Genomic DNA, 20,775 nt, shown 5'->3' with positions numbered 1-20,775 from the left:
ATTCTAGTGGAGAAGATAGAGAATAAATAGGTACACATAAGTAATACACTTTCAGATAGTGGTTCGTATTGTGAAGCTAGGAAGAAAGTAAAATAGGTAAGGGGCTAGTGACTGGGGTTATGTGTGGAGTTAGGTGGGATGGTCAGGGAAAATCTCTGAGGAAGGTGAAGGAGGCTACTATGTGCAAATGCTATGTGAAGGCAGTGGAAGCACTTTCCAAGCAGTGTAGGTGGAATCTATATTTTGGCTGCACTGTGCAGCATGCGGGGTCTTAGTTCTCCCACCTGGGAGCGAACCCTCTCCCCCTGCAGTGGAAGCGCGGAGTCTTGCCCACTGGACTGCCAGGGAAGTCCCATGAAGGTGAAATTCAGGCAGAGGCCAAATTGTGTGGATTTTGGGAGGCTGGGAAGATTGGAGTCATACTGTAGAGGGTATTGCATATCATAACAAGAAATTTGAAAGTTTATTTACTGTTTTCAATCAGGAGGAAACATCAGACTCAACTATGTGGTTTATTCAAAGTGTCCATGTCCAGGCATCACTAAGGTCATTCTGATCAGTCTTGAGTTGGGAATCTCTATTCTGGGATATGGGGAGCCTCTGGAGGTTGGTAAACAAAGAATTGCATGGTCAGACCTATGCTCAAAAAGCTTACTCAAGAAATCCTTAAATTAGAGGCCATACCTTTTATGTAAACTCAGTGGCTGATTTATACTATGCATGCAATAAATAACAGTTGAATGAATGAGAATGTATTGAAGAGAGTAGAAGCTGAGAGACCATTCATGTGTGATAGGTTGATGATGGCTTGCAGTAGGCCAGGAGAGGTGTTTTTAGTGTTGGGGCCTCTGTCTCCTTTGCTAATTTGGGGTTGGGGCAGTCAGGAAGATGGAGGAACAAGGAGATAATACTAGCTAATTTCTGCTGAGTATGACTGGACTCAGAATTTCACTTGCATTATCTCATTTAATCTTCATAGGCTTCTGCTCTTTGCTAACTGCTTGACTGTACTGCTGTAGTAGAATGGCGAGATGTTTATGTTCAGCATGTTGCTGTGGGTTTTTGTACTCAGTGAGTCCCTATTAATTGAGCTGCATTTTTTAAAAAAATTTTATTTATTTATTTATTTATGGCTGTGTTGGGTCTTCGTTTCTGTGCGAGGGCTTTCTCTAGTTGCGGCAAGTGGGGACCACTCTTCATCGCGGTGCGCAGGCCTCTCACTATCGCGGCCTCTCTTGTTGCGGAGCACAGGCTCCAGACGCGCAGGCTCAGCAACTGTGGCTCACGGGCCTAGTCGCTCCGCGGCATGTGGGATCTTCCCAGACCAGGGCTCGAACCTGTGTCCCCTGCATTGGCAGGCAGATTCTCAACCACTGCGCCACCAGGGAAGCCCTGAGCTGCATCTTTATGTTAAGTGTTGGGGGCGGGGGAGAGAGGAGCACATGTGTCTGTGTACAGCAGTTATGTCTAGCCAGTGGATTCAACTTGTGCAAACTGTGTGTAATGGGCCCTACCACTAACAAACCAGGACATTTGAGCAGAGTGGTTTATAGTTTATAATTGGCTTCCTATTACTGTTGGCTGATTCTCCTGCACAGAGAGTATTACTCCAGGATTGGTATTTGATTTAAGAAATTTTCAAATTGATTTTATCTTCAGTGCATTAATGCGTGGCCTAAATTCTTGCAGAGCCATTAGATAACCAGCCTGGACATGCTTTAGCAATTGTAACTGGATCTGAGCTGGCAGTGCTACAGCTTTTATTCAGCATAGATAAATCACTTTTCTGAAAACTCTTTTCTGCCTAAGCCCTGTGACTTATTTTTTAGGACACCTCAAGTTTAGGCCCCTTGAAATTTGAATATATTCCCCAAATCATTCTAAGACACACAAACAGGAATTTGTTAACACAAGTAGAATTAATCTCTATCTTCCTGTCAGAACAGAACACAAATATTCAAGGAATGGTGTGGAAATCAGCCTAATTTTCAAGCTTGCACAATTGTAATGCCTTTTAAAATCCGGAAATATGAAATGTGACTCCAGTAATGAAAATGCTATAAACGTAACTGAGTACATGGAAAACTGGAGGATGTTCTGCAATTTCATGAGGATTAGCATAGGTAAATGTTTTTCGTGAAACATTTTTTTTCAGCTCTAGATGTGCAGAATAGATCACAGCTGCATGAAAATACCAATTAATCATCTTCTAATGCTTTTATGCAAATGATTATATTTGACTTTCACTTAGAGTTGCCATTAACACCTGGAACCCTAAGATTGGTAACAGGTAAAATTTTAATGAATACATAAATTAGAGATTTGAATCATGTTTAGATTAATTTATAGCACCTTTATTCATTACTGCAAGTCCTCTTGAAATCTAAAAATCACAGGATGAGACAGAAAATAAAGAAGAGGAGACAGCCTTTGAACTTATCAATTTTTTTTAGTGGTGAAAAAGGATGACTTGGAAATACTAAACCCTGCAAGTGTTTTTTTCTGCCCTTTGCAATAATTTGCCCAGATGCTAGGCCTGTGTATCCTGCAGAAGACTTTTATTTTCTCATGCCCTGAGATAACACTGGTCTTTTTTTTTTTTTTTTTTTTTAATGATTTTTCTTCCTGTGCACACTCCTTGCTTTAGAAAATATTTTTTAAAAAAATGAAAGTCGAAATTGGCTTGTTGTAGACGTTTTGGGAAATACAGAGGACGTGAAGAAAAAACTCATTGTCCTCACATCCAGGGACAACCATTATTATATTGTATTTCTTTTCCGCTCCTTACCCCCATGTATAATTGTATTTGTATAATTATGTATCTTCCTTTTCCACTTACAAAGCCAAAATAGTATTTACAATTTATTGAAAGTTTACCATGTGCCAGGCACTGTGCTTAGTGTTTTAAGTGTATTATCTATTGAGTGGTAGATAATATTACCTTCATTTTACAGATTAGGACATGGAAGCTCAGAAAGGGTAAGTACCTTGCCCAGTATCACACATTTAGTAAGTGGCAGAGCTAGAATTCTAACCTGAAATGTCTAACTCAGAAACCCTGATTATATCACTGCGCTATACTCCCCTTGCATTCAATAAGTGGAAGCTGTTACTATTAAGTGAAAACCAAGTTGTCCCCTGAGGGCACTGTTTTCTCTGCAACCTCAAAAAACAGAAGCTACTCATTCTCCCATGACCCATGTACTACAAAGGCCAGTGGGAGATGAGGGGTCGGCTCTCTGTGGCCACGTCCAGACCATTGTTCTTCTGCCCTTGGGTAATACCAGCTTGAGACAGTTATCTTCAAGCTGTTACAACCACTACCCCTCATTGTTGCTCTCCTCTGCTGCCCTCCCCATCACTCAATGCATGGAGTTCCTTGGGCCTTGAAGGCCCACCCCTTGTCATTCTCTCGTCCTTGGCAGATTCAGTGCCTCCTCCAGCCGCTCGGCATCGAAGGCCTTTACTACCTTAAATCCAATGGCCCATTCTCATAGGAGTGAGACTGTTGCCTCTGATGTAGTCAGGAGGTTGAACAATGGGGTGAAATCAATTGTGTGTACATGTGTATGTGTGTATATCTACACATGTACATATATACATATACACATATGTTTACTATACATTTTACTACATAAAGGATGTGTAACATACAATTTTAAAGTAGTAAAATATGCATTACTCTTTACTGTAAATTCCATATAGCCAATTAATTCTCACAGAATGCTTTTGTTGATTTTTGCCAAACTGTTATATCCTAGCCAACCTATGGTTGCAATTGACAAACCCACCATAAATGATGGTCGATAGCTTCCCTTTTGTTAAAGACACGAAAGTAGAACAATGAAGACTTATGTTAGAACTTCACTCATTCATCAGTGATGTGACTTCTTTGTGGAACTGGAAAATAGTTTCTGAATGCTGGAGGACTATTTTTTCAATTTTTTTGGTGTTGCTTACAATGTAATGGCTACAGACAGGATGCACTTTTAAGTTTAATATGCATTCCTAACATTTTCTCCATTAATTTCTTTTTTAAAAAATTTATTTACTTATTTATTTTTATTTTTGGCTGCATTGGGTCTTCGTTGCTGTGCATGGGCTTTCTCTAGTTGCCGCGAGAGGGGGCCGCTCTTCGTTGTGGTGTGTGGGTTTCTTATTGTGGTGGCCTCTCCTGTTGCAGAGCACGGGCTCTAGGTGTGCGGGCTTCAGCAGTCGTGGCACGTGGGCTCAGTAGTTGCGGCTCGCAGGCTCTAGAGCACAGGCTTAATAGTTGTGGTGCATGGGCTTAGTTGCTCCGCGGCATGTGGGATCTTCCCGGACCAGGGCTCGAACCCGTGTCCCCTGCATTGGCAGGCGGATTCTTAACCACTGTGCCACCAGGGAAGCCCTCCATTAACTTCTTAAATGTACACAATCATCAAAACAATGAAACAAGCTCTGATCTGTAGCATTTTCCAATTTCCATGGTATAAATACTCCTGCCATGAACAATTTCAAGCTACCAGTAGACGTCACTGAACATAGATTTGGGAAGAGACGTGCAGTGGCACACCATTATAATATTTCCATTAAACAGATACCATAGATAATAGTAAAATGTAGTAAAATAATTAGAAAGTGATGAGTTTTAAGAATTAATGACCTTTGTCTTTAAATATAGTTTATTTAATTATAAGTTTGTACAACTTAAGTTTTAAAAATTTATTTTATTGAGGATAGTTGATTTACAATGTTGTGTTAATTTCTACTGTACGGCAAAGTGATTCAGTTGTACATATATACTTTTTCATATTCTCTTCCATTACCGTTTATCACAGGATATGGAATATAGTTCCTTGTACTGTAGAGTAGGACCTTGTTTACAATTTGATTTTTTTTTAAGTTAGTTGTTTTTTTTTTTTTTAAAGTCTTGAATTTGTTAGAGTATTGCTTCTGTTTTATGTTTTGGTTGTTTGGCCACGAGGCATGTGGGATTAGCTCCCTGACCAGGGATCAAACCTGCACTCCTGCATTGGAAGGCCAAGTCTTAACCACTGGACCACCAGGGAAGTCCCCACAACTTAATTTTTAATAATGGCTGTATTTAACAACCAGCTTGCAAAATTCCTGAAATTTAACAATCACTTGGTATGAGCAACCCCGGCACAGCACTGTGTATAGTTGCCTCTGCACCTACTCTCTGCCCCAGCCCATCATCCATCTTTCTCACTTTCTAACTTGCAGCATGTATGCTTACCCTTTTATTCATTTTCTGTTCACTCCTCAACCCACTATAACCTGACTTTTGTCTTTTCCATGACAGACCCTGTGCTAGTAAGTAAAGGCTCCTTTATCCCCACTTTCCCACTGAATTCCAGTTTTCCCCAAAGCTCTGTCTTAAGGTGGTCTGCTTTTCTCTTCCTACATATTTTGCTTTGGTGATCTCATCCAAACCCCTGACATTAAGTACACTGATGGCTCCCATATCTATAATTACAACCCACATCTCTCTCTGGAGCGCCAGATCCATTTGTCCAACAGTCTATAGGACATCTCACTTGCTTGTCTCATGGTGGTTCAAACTAAGCATTTCAAAAAATGTATTCATTGTTTCTCCAGCTTTCCACCTCCATCCCCCAAATCTGACTTTGCCCCTCTTTTTCCTGCCGCAATAAATGGAGATCCCGTATTTAAGCCGTCCAAGCAAGACACCTTGGCATCAGGCTTGATTCCTCTCTCTTCTTCATCACCTCTACTATTCACCCTGGTACAAAATCCAGATTTACTCAATCATTCATTCATTCATCCATCCATCAAACCTTTCAGCAAATATTTATTAGAACGGCTGCATAGTATATTGTGTAAGAACACTAGAGCTTGGAGTCAGCCTGCCAAGCATGAAATCCTGACTCTGCCATTTACCTAGCTTTGTAACCTTGGGAAATTGACTTGACTATGCTGTGTTTCAGTTTTCTTAAATATAAAGTGGAAATAATAATAGAATCTTCCTCACAGGGAATTGAGAGGTTGAAATGGGTTGCTCTGAGTAAAGCACTTAAAACACAGCCTGACACAGAGTAACTGCTCAAGAAATGTTAGCTATTGTATTTACTGAGCTACATAATTATGCCAGGACATCATCCTAAGTAAGTGGGAGTGTATTAGTTTCCCAGGACTGTTGTAACAAAGTACCACAGACCAGGTGGCTTAAACAAGAGATATTTATTGTCTCAGAGTTCTGGAGGTTAGAAGACCAAAGTCAAGGTGTCAGCAGGGCCACGGTCCCTCTGAAACCTGTAGGAGAATCTTTCTTTGCCTTTTCCTAGCTTCGGGTGGTTTTCTGGCAACCTCTGACACTCCCCAGCTTGCAACTGCATCACTCCAATCTCTGCCTTCGTCATCACATGGAGTTCTCCCTGTGTGTCTCTATCTTTACATGACTGTCTTCTTATAAGGATACCAGTCATATTGATTAGGGGTTCATCCTACTACAGTATGACCTCATCTTAACTAATTACATCTGCATCGACCCTATTTCCAAAGAAGGTCACATTCTGAAGTATTGGGGGGGTTAAGATTTCAGCATATCTATTTTGCGGGGGGGCACAATCTAATTCATAATAGGCAGGAACTATGACATAGGGATCATATCTAATCCCTGACCTTCTTAACTCCTCTCCCTACAGCCACTGTTTTAGTTCATTCTGTCTTGTAACTCTTCCTAACTAGACCGTAGTCTGGCCCCACCATCAACAATTCTTCATGTGACTGTCAGAGTTATCTTTCCAAAACATAAAATTCATCATGTTGCCTCCTTCTGAAGCTCTCTGAGCTTTCAGGTAAAGGTTTAGCACAAAAGAACTTTCTTGCTTCAGCTCCTTCCTGCTTCCCTACACTGAACCTCACAGCACAGACCAAAAAACTCTTTGTAGTTCCCCAATTGTATCATTCTCTTTTGCAACTCTGGATGCATGCCATTCTTCTGCTTTGCATACACTTACCCTCACATTTCTTCACTTGCTTGGGGAAGATGCCCCTGACACGCTCCCAACCCCTCTTCTGAGCATCTTTGGTACCCTGTGCACACCCTGAACATGGCTCTTACTGAATTTATTGTTTTTCTTGTGCTTTGTTGACAGGACAGAATGCCCTTGAGGGCTGGGACTGTTTTTGTATCCCCTATTGTTAGACATTTGTGTCATTTTCAATTTTTTCACTATTGTAAATAATACTGTGATAAATATTTTTATGTTTAAATAGTTTTTCCAATTTAAAATTATTTCCTCAGGCACAACTCAACAGCAAAAAGACAAACAACCCAATTTTTAAAAAGGACAAAAGATCTGAATAGACATTTTTCCAAAGAAGATATACAAATGGCCAAAAAACACAAGAAAAGATGCTCAACGTAATTAGTCATTAGGAAAATGTAAATCAAAACACACACAATGAGATATGACTTCAAACCCACTAGGATGGCCATAACAACAAAAAAATAAGCGTTAAGAGAATGTGAAGGTGGAAAAATTGGAAGGTTGCTGGTGGGAATGTAAAATGGTGCAGCCACTGTAGAAAATGGTTTGGAAATGGTTTGGTTTGGTGACACCTCAAAAGTTAAACTTAGAATTACCATATGACCCTTTGGGACTTCCCTGGTGGCCCAGTGGTTAAGACCTTGCACTTCCACTGCAGGGGGCACAGGTTTGATTCCTGGTTGGGAACTAGATCCTGCCTGCCGTGCAGCATGACCAAAAAAAAACCATTCTTAAGAATTACCATATGACCCAGCAATTCCAATCTTAGATCGATCTATCTATCTATCTATCTATCTATCTATCTATCTATCTATCTATCTATCTATCTATATATCTATATACATATATATATCTATATATATACCTGAAAGAATTGAAAGTAGGTGTTCAAACAAAAATTTGTACACAAATGTCCATAGCAGCACTATTCACAATAACCAAAAGGTGGAAATGATCCAAATGTCCATTAATGGGTGTGAATGGATAAACAAAATGTGGTATATCCATACAGTGAAATATTACTCAACCATAAAAAGGTATGAAGTACTGATACATACTACAGTGTGGGTGAACCTCAAAAAACATCATGTTCAGTAAGAGAAGCCAGATACAAAAAGTTATATAGTATATGATTCCATTTATATGAAATATCCAGGATAGATAAATCCATAGAGACAGAAAGTAGATTGATCATTGTCAGGGGAGGAGGGGAGAATGGGAATTAATGGTCTAATGAGTATGGGTTTAATTTTGGGATGATGAAAATGTTTTGGAACCAGATAGTTGGTAGCTGCACAACATTGTGACTGTACTAAATGTCACTGAATTGTACACTTTAAAATGTTTAATTTTGGGGCTTCCCTGGTGGCACAGTGGTTAAGAATCTGCCTGCCAATGCAAGGGACACGGGTTTGAGCCCTGGTCCAGGAAGATCCCACATGCTGTGGAGCAATGAAGCCCGTGCCCCACAACTACTGAGCCTGCACTCTAGAGCCAGTGAACCACAACTACTGAGCCCGCGCGCCTAGAGCCCGTGCTCTGCAACAAGAGAAGCTGCTGCAATGAGAAGCCCGTGCACCACAACAAAGAGTAGCCCCCGCTTGACACAACTAGAGAAAGCCCGCGTGCAGCAATGAAGACCCAACGAGGCAAAAATAAATAAATAAAATAAAATAAGAAAAGTTTAATTTCATGTTATGTGAATTTTACCTAAAAAAATTAAAACAAAGAAGGAATAATGTACTGATACATGCTGCAATATGGATGAACCTTAAAAACAATATTTTGAGTGAACGAAGCCAGATACAGAAGGTCACATATCATATGATTCCATTTATATTAAATATTCAGAATAGATAAATTCATAGATACAGAAAGCAGATTAGTGGTTGTCAGAGGTTGGGGCAGAGGGGAATAAGGGATGACTATTGAATGGATATGAGGTTTCCTTTTGGAGTGATGAAATATCTTGGAACTAGTTAGTGGTGATGGTTGCACAACAACATTGTGAATGTACTAAATGCTACCGAATTGCATACTTAAAAATGGTTAAAATGGTAAATTTTATATTATGTGTATTTTACCACAATAAAAATATATTTCCTTAGGAAAGATTTTCTGAATGACGTCAGAGTCAAAGGATATGGTATTTTGCTGAATTTCTGTTGAGAAGCGGTCACTCATTGCCCTCTCACCAGCAGTGTTTGCGAGAGTCTGTACTGTGTCCTCACTAGACTTTGGTATTGTGTTAAAAAGCAAAAAACTTCATTAATTTGACATAACACTGTTCCTCTTCAGGGAAGTTCCTCGTGCTTCCAAGTATAAGGCTAAATTGAGTAGGAAGGGTTGTTTAGGAACCTAGCCAAATAAATGAATTTTAGAGCTGGGAGAGGCCTAGCCAAATAAATGAATTTTAGAGCTGGTCTCATCCTCATCAGACCAATATTAATAACAACCTTACTATCCTGAAATAAAATTTGTAGATAACCTACCTAAAGTTTATATGACATAGTGCTTCAGAGAATATGATTTTTGGAGTAATCATTCTGGGTTCAAATTCCTGCTCTGCTGCTTATTAGCTGTGTGAACTGGGGTACTACTTTGTGCCTCAGTCTTTTCATCTATAAAATGGGGCCAATGACAGTGTCTACCTCATAAGATTGTTTGAGGACTAAATTAGTGTAGATATGTATGTGTGTGTATATATATATATATATATAAATATAAATTTATTTATTTGTTTATTTTTGGCTGCGTTGGGTCTTTGTTGCTGCACGCGGGCTTTCTCTAGTTGTGGCGAGCAGGGGCTGCTCTTCGTTGTGGTGCACGGACTTCTCATTGCAGTGGCTTCTCTTGTTGTGGAGCATGGGCTCTAGGTGCACAGGCTTCAGTAGTTGTGGAACGCGGGCTCAGTAGTTGCGGCACGCGGGCTCAGTAGTTGCGGCTTGCGGGCTCTACAGCACAGGATCAGTAGTTGTGGCCCACGGGCTTAGTTGCTCTGTGGCATGTGGGATCTTCCCGGGCCAGAGCTTGAACCCGTGTCCCCTGCATTGGCAGGCAGATTCTTAACTACTGCGCCACCAGGGAAGCCCTATATATATTCTTAGGATTACAATTTCCTACCCATAAAAAAAAGAAATAAAAGAAAGTAATGTACAATAAAATGTATTTTAAATCTGTAAATACTTAGGCGTGATTACCCTAGAAGTGACTGCAATAGATGTTTGCATCTACACATAGAATCACCCTGGAGGCCACGGCTATAAATGTAGACTGATGGCTATGTGTTACACTTCAAAAACTATGAGCATTGCTATTGGTGACAAGCTCTTCCAAAAGCAATTCTCTATACAGATCAAATCCCTTGATTTTCATTTGAGTTGCACTCCTGGGAAGTATTTTTAAAAACCATGCTTGTATGTAAAATGGATGTAGATTCTAGGCTTAGATAATTTTTAGGTTTTTCATCTTTATAAATGTGCAGTGGGGCATTTGAAAGTGGATCACGGGACCACTCTTTATTATGTGGGATATCATACATTTTCCGGATGTCTAGAACCCCTGGCCCCTTCCTCTAAAGGTCATCATTCTGTAAGGGGTATTTCCTCACTGAGAACCACTGAAGCTATTCCAACCATCTCCTTTTCCAGACCAGGTTACTGGGGCTTAGAGAGGGAGTTTAAAATAGACGTGTATTACTTTGACTGCTTGTTCACCCCATCCACACCTTCAGCCATGTGATCCCGGTGGGAGATGTCTTGCTAGTAAGCAGGACTCCACCTCGGCCACATTTATCCACTTTATTCTTTTCTTTGCCTATACACCGTCTTTTTTCCCTAACCTTTTCCCTCCTTCTTCCCTAACACCCAGCCCGTTAGCAAGTCCTGTTGGTGTGCCTTCAATATGTGCCTTCTACTGGTGCCCTGCTACAACCTATTCTCATAGCAGCCAAAGGAGCTTTTGAAAAAAAATCACATCAAGCCAGTCTTCTGCTTCAACTGCCCCAGAGGCTTCCCAAGACACTGGGGATAAAATGCAACTTCCTCTCCCTGTGCTGCAAGGCCCTACATGGTCTGGCCTCATCTCCTTCCATTCTCCTGACTATGCTCCAACCACCTGGCCTCACAGACCTGCCCCAGGGTCTTTACACATGCTGTTCCCTCTTACTTCTCTTCTGCCAGATCTTTGGAGAGCTGACCCCTTATCCTTCATGTCTATTCAAATGTCACCACCTTAGAAACCATCCTTGGCCACCTTATCTAAGATAACCCCATGCCCCGTCACTCTCTATCCTCTTTCTCTCATTTTTGCTCTTTGAAGCACTTACCATGAATTGAAGTGGGAGTGTTTATTTGTTGGCTCGTTTATTGCCTGCCTCCTCACTAGATTGTAAGCTCCACTGGGGCAGAGACTTCATTAGTCTCATTCTCCGAGGGATCCTGGGGCCTAGCACAGTGTCTGCAAGTGCTGATCAGTAATTTTTGAATAAGTGATCAAAGACCTAACACACAATTCATAACGGACCAATCAGAATCCTTCTCCATGAATTTTGCAACTTGACTCAGAGAGAAGTTCCTTTTTGTTTTTTTTGATACCTGGGCCTTAGAATATAAAGCTCAGAGAGTACTGGCTGCTGAGTGTTCTACCTTTCAGGCCAAAGAACTGGAGAGAGAGAAGAATGATGTAGACATATGGAGAGCCAGGGAAAAGAGAGAAGGATGAAGAGGGTATATTTGCAGCAGTGGCAGGTGGGCATCAGATGTCCCTGGGGTCTGGTTGCTAACCTGGTCTCTGTGTGTGTGTGATGTGCCCACGTGTACGTCCTGTTTGTAAAAATCAATTTCATTGAGGCATAATTTACACGCAGCAAAAATCACTGATTTTAAGTATACAATTTGATGAACTTTAATGCTGTATACAGTCGTGTAATTACCGCCACAATCAAGATATAGAACATTTCCTTCAACCCAAAAAGCATAACCTATGGAACTTGAGTTCCACATGATACTCCGTGATTCTTTTTGTAAAAACCAGCTTTGTTGAGGTTTTATATACAATAAGCTGCACATATTTAAAGTGTGTAATTTGATAAGTTTTGACATAGGTATACACCCGTGAAACCATCACTATAATCAAGATAGTGAACACCTCCATCACCCCTGAAAGTTTCCTCCTGCTTCTTTGTAATCCTTCCCTCTCATCCCCCTTTACCCCAACCCAAGCAACCACTAATCTGCTTTGTGTCACTATAGATCAGCCTGCATTTTCTAGAGATTTTTATAAATGAAATCATGCACTCCTTTTTGGTCTGGCTTTTTTCATTCAGCAAATTTCTTTTTAGATTCATCCATGTTGTTGCAAGTATCAGTAGTTAATTCTTTTTTATTGCTGAGTAGTATTCCGTTGGATTGATATGCCACAATTTGTTGGACATTTGGGTTGTTGCCAGTTTGGGATTATTACAAATAAAGTTCTATGAACATTCGTGTACAGGTCTTCATATGGACATAATATTTCTTTTTCTCTTGGGCAAATACCTAGGAGTGGAATGGCTGGATCCTGTTACCCTTACGTTATTCTTTTTTTATTTTTAAACTTGGACGCGTTTGCAAAGTGTCCATTAACAGCATTTTAATTTTTTTTATTTTTTAATTTTTAATTTTATTTTTTTGGCCACGCGTCTTGTGGATCTTAGCTCCCCGACCAGGGATCGAACCCGGGCCCCCAGCAGTGGAAGCGCAGAGTGCTAACCAATGGACCGCCAGGGAATTCCCTCCCTTATGTTATTCTTAATAATATGTTTCACTTTTTGGCTGAAACTAATCAATTTAGGATTGGTCAAGGCCCCTCATCAGGATGGGGACTCAGTTCCCTCCCTCTCAAGGGTCTCAGAGCTGCCTCTGGTCCTATGTGAGCCATGGTGCAGTGGCAGCCTGAGGGGCACCTTATCTTCCTGAGCACGTCTCGATGGAGAAGCGATGCTGGCTTACATAAGCACACTGACCTCTTGCCTCTTGCCAGAATCTAAAATCATGAAATCTTTTGCAAGCGTGCTGCCTCTGGACTGGAATGTTAAGTGCCAGTGGAGTTGTCTGGCTTAACAGTCTGGTCAAAATATGTCTGCAGATGGACAAGGTCAGTGATTGACTCCGTGGAAGGAGAGCCTTAGATGAAAAGACAGTCTGAAGAACAGGGAGCCATAGGGATGAGCTGAGAACGAGGCTTATGCATTCAGAGCAGCTTAGAGACAGCGTCACGCGGGCAGCATGCTTTCACATTTGAGTTTATTTCTGAAAAAGGAATGCGTTCAGATGGTTCAAAATTCAAGAGCTAGGGCAGGTACACAGCACTGTGAAAAGTCTTTCTCTTACCCACATCCCCACTTCCTCTTCCTGGAGGCAACCGCAACTCCTCCCACCCCAGTTCCTTGTTTATCCTTCCAGAGATTTGCATACACTAAAATTTGCATATACCAGTACATATGTGTATATCTTGTGTGTGTAGCACTTTTATACAAGTGCTAGCAGGCTAAGCACATCGTTGTACACTTTGATTTTTTTCACTTTGCACATCTTAGAGCTTGTCTGCAATACAGTGGAAAGAGCCTGCTCATTTTTTTTTTTTATATTTACATAGAATACCATTATGCTGATTTAACCTGTTGAGGCAGCATTTGACCACTGGTGCTGGTATGACAACGGATGACAGGGTGAATAATTTTAGTTTGCACAGTAAATAATGTCAAAGTTACAGGTGGGTTCTCTTGGCCTGCTGGACTGTGATATCATCTCAGTGAAAGCAGACTGAGGGGAAAGTAACATTTCTAAGCACTTGATATGCCAAAGAGTTCATAAAGCAGTGGTTCTTTAACTTTGGTGTCTTGGAGAATTACCAGGGGAGCTAATTAAAAGTGAGGCTAAGCAGGCTTCTCCCTCCTCCACTGCCCCAGAAATTCTGATTCATTGGAGCCAGTGGAGGGGGGTGGGTGGAGCACAGATTCCCATAAAGGTGGTCCTCAGACTCAGCTTTGAGGAGAACCGAGCTCTGCGGAGGGAAAAGAGCTTTCCACTGAAGGAGTCACTAAAGAGTTCATTAATTCAAATTATTAAAATAATTTCATTCCCATATTTTTAAGCCTGAGAAGAATTCATGAACAAGAAAATGACTTTTTCAAACGGTTCAGAAGGCTATGCAGTCTCCCCACCCCTGCCTCCCAGTTCTGTCTTCTTAGAGACAACAGTTTCTTGCCAGTCATTATTTTGCAGGGACATAAAGTCCCTACCACACTGCAGGGAGCACCATTGTGACTGAGGAAGTACACCTTGCTCCTAGTTAGAGGCAGTGCAATGGGCTGAGAAGAGCAACAAACTTGGATTTGGGCGTCCTGGGTCAAATGCCTTAAATATCAGCGACTTGGGCTTCCCTCGTGGCGCAGTGGTTAAGAATCTGCCTGCCAATGCAGGGGACAGGGGTTCAAACCCTGGTCCAGGAAGATCCCACATGCCGCGGAGCAACTAAGCCCGTGCACCACAACTACTGAACCTGCGCTCTAGAGCCTGTGAGGCACAACTACTGAGCCCAAGTGCCGTAACTACTGAAGCCTGCGTGCCTAGAGCCCATACTCTGCAACAAGAGAAGCCACTGCAATGAGAAGCCCGCGCACCACAACGAAGAGTAGTCGCCGCAACTAGAGAAAGCCTGCGCACAGCAACGAAAACCCAACACTAAAAAAAAAAAAAAAAAAAAAAAATCAGCAGCTCCCTGTGGGCCAGGCACCGAGCTCAGGATTTTACATGCATTATCTCAGTTAATCTTACAATGACCCATTTTACAGAGAGCAAAACTGAAGCCAAGAGGTTTCATTATTGTCTGGGGTGGGAGTGGGGGTCTCACACAGCTAAGGTAATGAAACTAGAAATTTGAATTCAGGTCTAAAACCCTTGCTCTGAAACACTCTGTCTGGAGGACCAACCTCTTGGTCACTGGGCCTTTGGGGAAAAGCTCTTCGCCACCCTCACTTCTCTGGCCTCCATAACGCTTGATGGAAACCACACATTCATTGTCTTTCCCACCTTGGGAGCTCTGTGAGGACGTGTCTGCATCTTGTTCTCCACTGTAGACACAACACCTGCCATCTGGGCAGACAGCAGGCCCCCAAAAAAGGACTGCTGTGATGGGGTTTGGGTAGAAAATCCAGGAAGGGTGAATTCCCATAACTGTTGCAATTCTTCAGCCCACTAATTTGTTTTAGAATTGTTTTAATTTTTAATAAGTGTTTCCCAATTATAGACTGATGTGTGCTCAATATAGATCAGAAAATAATTTTTAAAAATCTAAATATACATAATTACATCACCAGGAAAAAAACCTTTTTTTTTTTTTTTATACAGCAGGTTCTTATTAGTCATCAATTTTATACACATCAGTGTATACATGTCAATCCCAATCACCCAATTCATCACACCACCACCCCCACCACCCCCGCGGCTTTCCCCCTTTGGTTTGTTCTCTACATCTGTGTCTCAATTTCTGTCCTGCAAACCGGTTCATCTGTGTCATTTTTCTAGGTTCCACATATACGCGTTAATATACGATAATTGTTTTTCTCTTTCTGACTTACTTCACTCTGTATGACAATCTCTAGATCCATCCACGTCTCAACAAATGACCCAATTTCGTTCATTTTTATGGCTGAGTAATATTCCATTGTATGTATGTATCACATCTTCTTTATCCATTCATCTGTCGATGGGCATTTAGGTTGCTTCCGTGACCTGGCTATTGTAAATAGTGCTGCAATGAACATTGGGGTGCATGTGTCTTTTTGAATTATGGTTTTCTCTGGGTATACGCCCAGTAGTGGGATTGCTGGATCATATGGTAATTCTATTTCTAGTTTTTTAAGGAACCTCCATACTGTTCTCCATAGTGGCTGTATCAATTTACATTCCCACCAACAGTGCAAGAGGGTTCCCTTTTCTCCACACCCTCTCCAGCATTTGTTGTTTGTAGATTTTCTGATGATGCCCATTCTAGCTGGTGTGAGGCGATACCTCATTGTAGTTTTGATTTGCATTTCTCTAATAATTAGTGATGTTGAGCATCTTTTCATGTGCTTCTTGGCCATCTGTGTGTCTTCTTCGGAAAAATGTCTATTTAGGTCTTCTGCCCAGTTTTGGATTTTTTTCTGTCCATTTTTGACCTTTCTCTCATCTTGCCTGCCTACTATACACACACACACACACACGTATATAATACATTATGTATAACATATATATATTATGTATATATATAAAATGTAGGCAGGCAAGATCATTACATATAATACATAAGATATAATGTACCCATATAAAATGTGCGTATTGATGTATATATATCCCTGTCCATCTCGCTCCCATTTCCCCCTGTTAAACAGGCTGAATAATCTCCACTTATAGGTCTCCAAGGAGGTCCTTGCGGGATTTTTGCTAGCACAGTGCCAGGCACACACTGACTTGCTTTTTCTACATGAAAATTAAAAGATGGCAGTATTTCAGGGAATTAGGGGGGCTGGACCTGTCTTGTGTTTTACAGGAGCCTCCAGCCCTACCTATGACTCTGCAGTGCTGACTGCAGGGTCACCAGCAGCCTCCTGGTTACAGCAGGATCCTCAGGAGCCCTCACTCCGGGAAAAACACTGTGTTTCCAAAGGACCCACATGTCCGATCCCCGTGGTCTTTCCAATCCTCACTGTAAACAAACGTCTTGACCTCCTGTTTGTCTATAGTCTCCCTTGCGTTTGGTTAATGTTTGTCAGTCCTCTGGAGATAGAACACTTCTGGGGCGCTCACAGACTTTGGCTTCTACTTTTGCAAAGTAGACTCAGCCTGAACACCTGCCAGCTTCCCCAGCAGATTTACTGTCATTTCTCTCAGCTCCAGGAGCAACCCCAGCTGTGGAGCTGCAGTAGATTACATTTCTGTTTAAACCATTCACTGTCCATTCTGGGGGAGGGTTATACTACATCTCTGCCCTATTGAATTCAGGAGTGTCCATAAGATTTGATTTGGTCAATAAAACGTGGGTGTCAATGGCCGTGTCACTTCTAAGCAGATGTTTTCAGCTAGCTTGTGGTCTGCTATCTTTTTCTTTTCTCTCTACCATGGATCCAGCAATGTCCCTGAGAGGGGCTGTTCCTTCAGCCTGGAGTGACAATAATACAGAGTAGGGACAAGCTGACCTATGATGGCATGTAACATGAGTGAGAAATAATTATTTGTCAGAGAAAAAACCACCTGTCTCTGAGATCTTGAGATCATTTGTTACTATAGCATAATCTAGCCCATCCTGCATCTCCGTTACAGTGGCCTTGGCATGTTACTTGACTTCTTTGAGCTTGAGTAGCCTCATCTGTAAAATGGGGATAATTGTGCTTACTTCACTTACAGGGTTTTTTGGGGGGGATTTTCATAAACAATGGATTGAAAGCACTTAGCCTAGTTCCTGGAACTCAGTAGCTGCCTGTGAAATGCTAGGTGAATCTCAACCTGATTGGCAGTTGGAGAGAGGCCAGACACAGAATGACGGAGGGAGGCCTTCCATTAAAAAGCCAGATAAACACCGATGTCCACAGTAGCACTATTCACAATCTCCAAAAGGTGAAAACAAGCCAAATGTCCATCAGTGGATGAATGGATAAACAAAATGTGGTGTAGACATACAATGGAATATTATTTGGCCCAAGAAAAGAAGGACATTCTGACACATGCCGCAACATGGATGAACCTTGAGGACATTATGCTAAGTGAAATAAGCCAGACACAAAAGGACAAATAATATAGGATTCTCCTTATATGAGGTGCCTTGAGTAGTCAAATTCATAGAGACAGAAAGTAAAGTGGAGGTTGCCAAGGGTTGGTTGGAGGGGGGATGGGGAGATTTAATGGGTATAGAGTTTGAGTTTGGGAAGATGAAAGTTCTGGAGATGGAAGGTGGTGGTGATAGCTGCACACAGTGTGAATGTACTTAATGCCACTTACCTGTACACTTAAAAATGTTTAAAACGGTAAACTCTATGTTGTGTATATTTTATCACAATTTTATTTATTTTTAAAAATTGAAAAAAAAAATTGGATCATTTGTCTTTTTATTATTGAGTTGTAGAGTTCCTTATATATTCTACTACAAGTCCCTTATCAGATATATGATTTGCAAATAGCTTCTCCCATTCTGTGTACTGTCTTTTCTACCTGAACTCTTTTTTTCAATCAATATTTTTTTAATTGAAGTATAGTTGATTTACAATGTTGTGTTAATTTCTGCTGTACAGCAGAGTGATTCAGTTATGCATATATATACATTCTTTTTAAAATATTCTTTTCCATTGTGGTTTGTCACAGGATATTGAATATAGTTCCCTGAGCTATACAGTAGGACTTTGTTGTTTATTCATTCTATAAATAAAAGCTTACATCTGCTAACCCCAACTTCCCATTCCATCCCTCCCCCACCCTCCTCCCCCTTGGTAACCACCAGTCTGTTCTCTATGTCTCTGATTCTGTTTCTGTTTCATAGATAGTTTCATTTGTGTCATATTTTAGATTCCACATGTAAGTATTTCATCATAATTTTTAAAAGCTGGATGAAGCTTCCTTTTCCTTTAAAAAAAAAACCCCTTCATTCCTTTTTTTACTCTGCTTTATGTTGGGCCAACCTCATTTGGAGTCCTTTCTTGTTCTGGACCACAAATTTTTATCTTTTCCTTTATTATTCTTTTTATTACACACATCACACATGGTCATTATTAAAAAAATTAAAATGCAGATAAGCAGAAAGAAAAGAAATGTACCCATGTACTCACCCTGCAGTAATAACCACTGTTAACGGTTTGGTATATCTCATTCCAAACATTTTTCTAAGCACTTATACATATAATTATACATACATCTATATACCTTTATACAAACTTCATTTAAACATAAAATCAGGTCATATTATATATACTAGTATAAAAACCTGTTTTTTTCCCTACAAAATAATAAATAACATGAACAGTTTTCCACATTAACGAGTATAGATCTGCATTGTAATTTTAAAGGGCTTCACAGACACCACCTGTATATATGGAAGTAACATCTTTATTTAACCAACTCCCCATTGATCGACATTTAGGTTGTTTCCATTTTTGTTGTTGTTGTTGTTGTTATTATAAGCAAGCTTGTGGCAAATATAATAATAATGGTACAACTTTTTTCCTATGTACCAGGTTCTATGCTAAACTCTTCACAAGCATTATTTAATTTAATCCTCACAAGAATCCTATAAAGTAATACAGTTATAATCTCTGTTTTATAGGTGAGGAAACTGCAATTCACAAAGGTTAAGTTATTTGTCAACATCATCCAGCAAGTGACTGACAACACTGGGATTTGAACGGAGCTCTGCCTGGTACTACAGCCCATCCTCTTTCCTTTAAATTGTGCTGTGTCCCAACTCCTGAAACAGGGCTCCTTAAATTCCCTTTCCTGCAGCCACAGAGTGGGAGGGATTTGTGGGCAAGGGGCCTGGAAGGTCCCTCATATAACTCTTTTGAAACCTAAATGGAGCCAAAAAAGTCATGGACCCATTTCCCCTTAAGAAAGTTTACATATTTGCCAACAAGGATACCAAGTCTTCCCTGGGGAATGTCCAGGAGGTCTGAGATCTGGGTCATTTCTGTAAGGGAGTAGGCCCAGCACTATCTGATGTCATGTGCTCTTGACCTGCAGGTTTGCCTGTTGTCGGCTCAGCCCCGAGAGAAGCACACTGGGCCCACAAAGCTTCGTTTCCAGCTGAGGCTTAGAGGTTGGCCAATCCAACCTGGAGTCTTGTGCTTCTTTGCCAAACAACGCAGGTGCTCCGGTGGGTCCAGGCCCATGGCTTCGTTGAGTACACATCCCTGGGAGCAGCAGCCACTAAGAGGTGATTCCTTGTCCGCTACCCAATTGGGCAACTGCTCGTCTCAGTACAGAACCTGCTTCCCCCTGCTTATACCTTTTAAAAAGCATGTTGTTAGGTTCATACAAATTTAGAATTGTTATATCTTCCTGGTAAATTGGATTTTTATCATTATGAAATGACCACCCCTCTCCATTATGAGATATTTTGGGCTTTAAAGTCTATTTTATTCTGTAACGAATCTAGCCATGTCAGCTTTCTTTTGTTTAGTGTTTGTATAACATGCTTTTTCTACCTTTCCACTGTCAACCTTTTTTGTATATTTATTCTTTAGGTATATTTCTTATGGACAATATATAGTTGGATTTTTATTATCTACTCTGGCAATCTTTGCCTTTCAAATGAAATATTTATTTTTTAAACCTCAAGATAATGTTACCATTATTTACAGTCAATATTCATTTAGACATTTTACTTGGGATCATTTTTTGTCTGCCTGTAATAAAACATTTAGAATGTCTTTAGTGTATTTGATCTTCTAGTGGCAAACTGTTTCGGTTTTGTTTGTCTGAAAATGTCACCTTTATGGTTGGTTTCCTCCTTAATGCCTAACATGTTGGAAGAAAACAAATGTCAATTCAGAATTCTACACCCGGCAAAAATATCCTTCAAGAATGAAGACAAAATAAAGACATATCATCATTCCACTGAACTCTTAGTTCTTTCCACCTGCTCTTCCCTACCAATCCCAAGAATTTGGGCAGAGAGCACAAAGATACTGAGCTTATCTAAGACTCATCTTCTTTTTACTTCATCTCATATCCTGATTTCCTGTTAAGTCCTG

General features: G+C 40.7%; 1 long non-coding RNA gene across 1 annotated transcript; it reads left to right on the top strand.

Moving 5' to 3' along the window:
• The first annotated feature begins 2,951 nt into the window (after positions 1-2,951).
• LOC118890257 lies at positions 2,952-20,296 on the top strand. The gene is made up of 3 exons (XR_005018716.1): positions 2,952-2,979; positions 19,350-19,442; positions 19,763-20,296. It is a non-coding gene; the product is annotated as an uncharacterized LOC118890257 (long non-coding RNA).
• Positions 20,297-20,775: the final 479 nt, after the last annotated feature.

Source organism: Balaenoptera musculus, chromosome 1, assembly GCF_009873245.2.
Source record: "Balaenoptera musculus isolate JJ_BM4_2016_0621 chromosome 1, mBalMus1.pri.v3, whole genome shotgun sequence".
Classification (NCBI taxonomy): domain Eukaryota; kingdom Metazoa; phylum Chordata; class Mammalia; order Artiodactyla; family Balaenopteridae; genus Balaenoptera; species Balaenoptera musculus.
The sequence above is the reverse complement of the archived record's forward strand: the minus strand, read 5'-3'. Positions and strand labels throughout refer to the sequence as shown.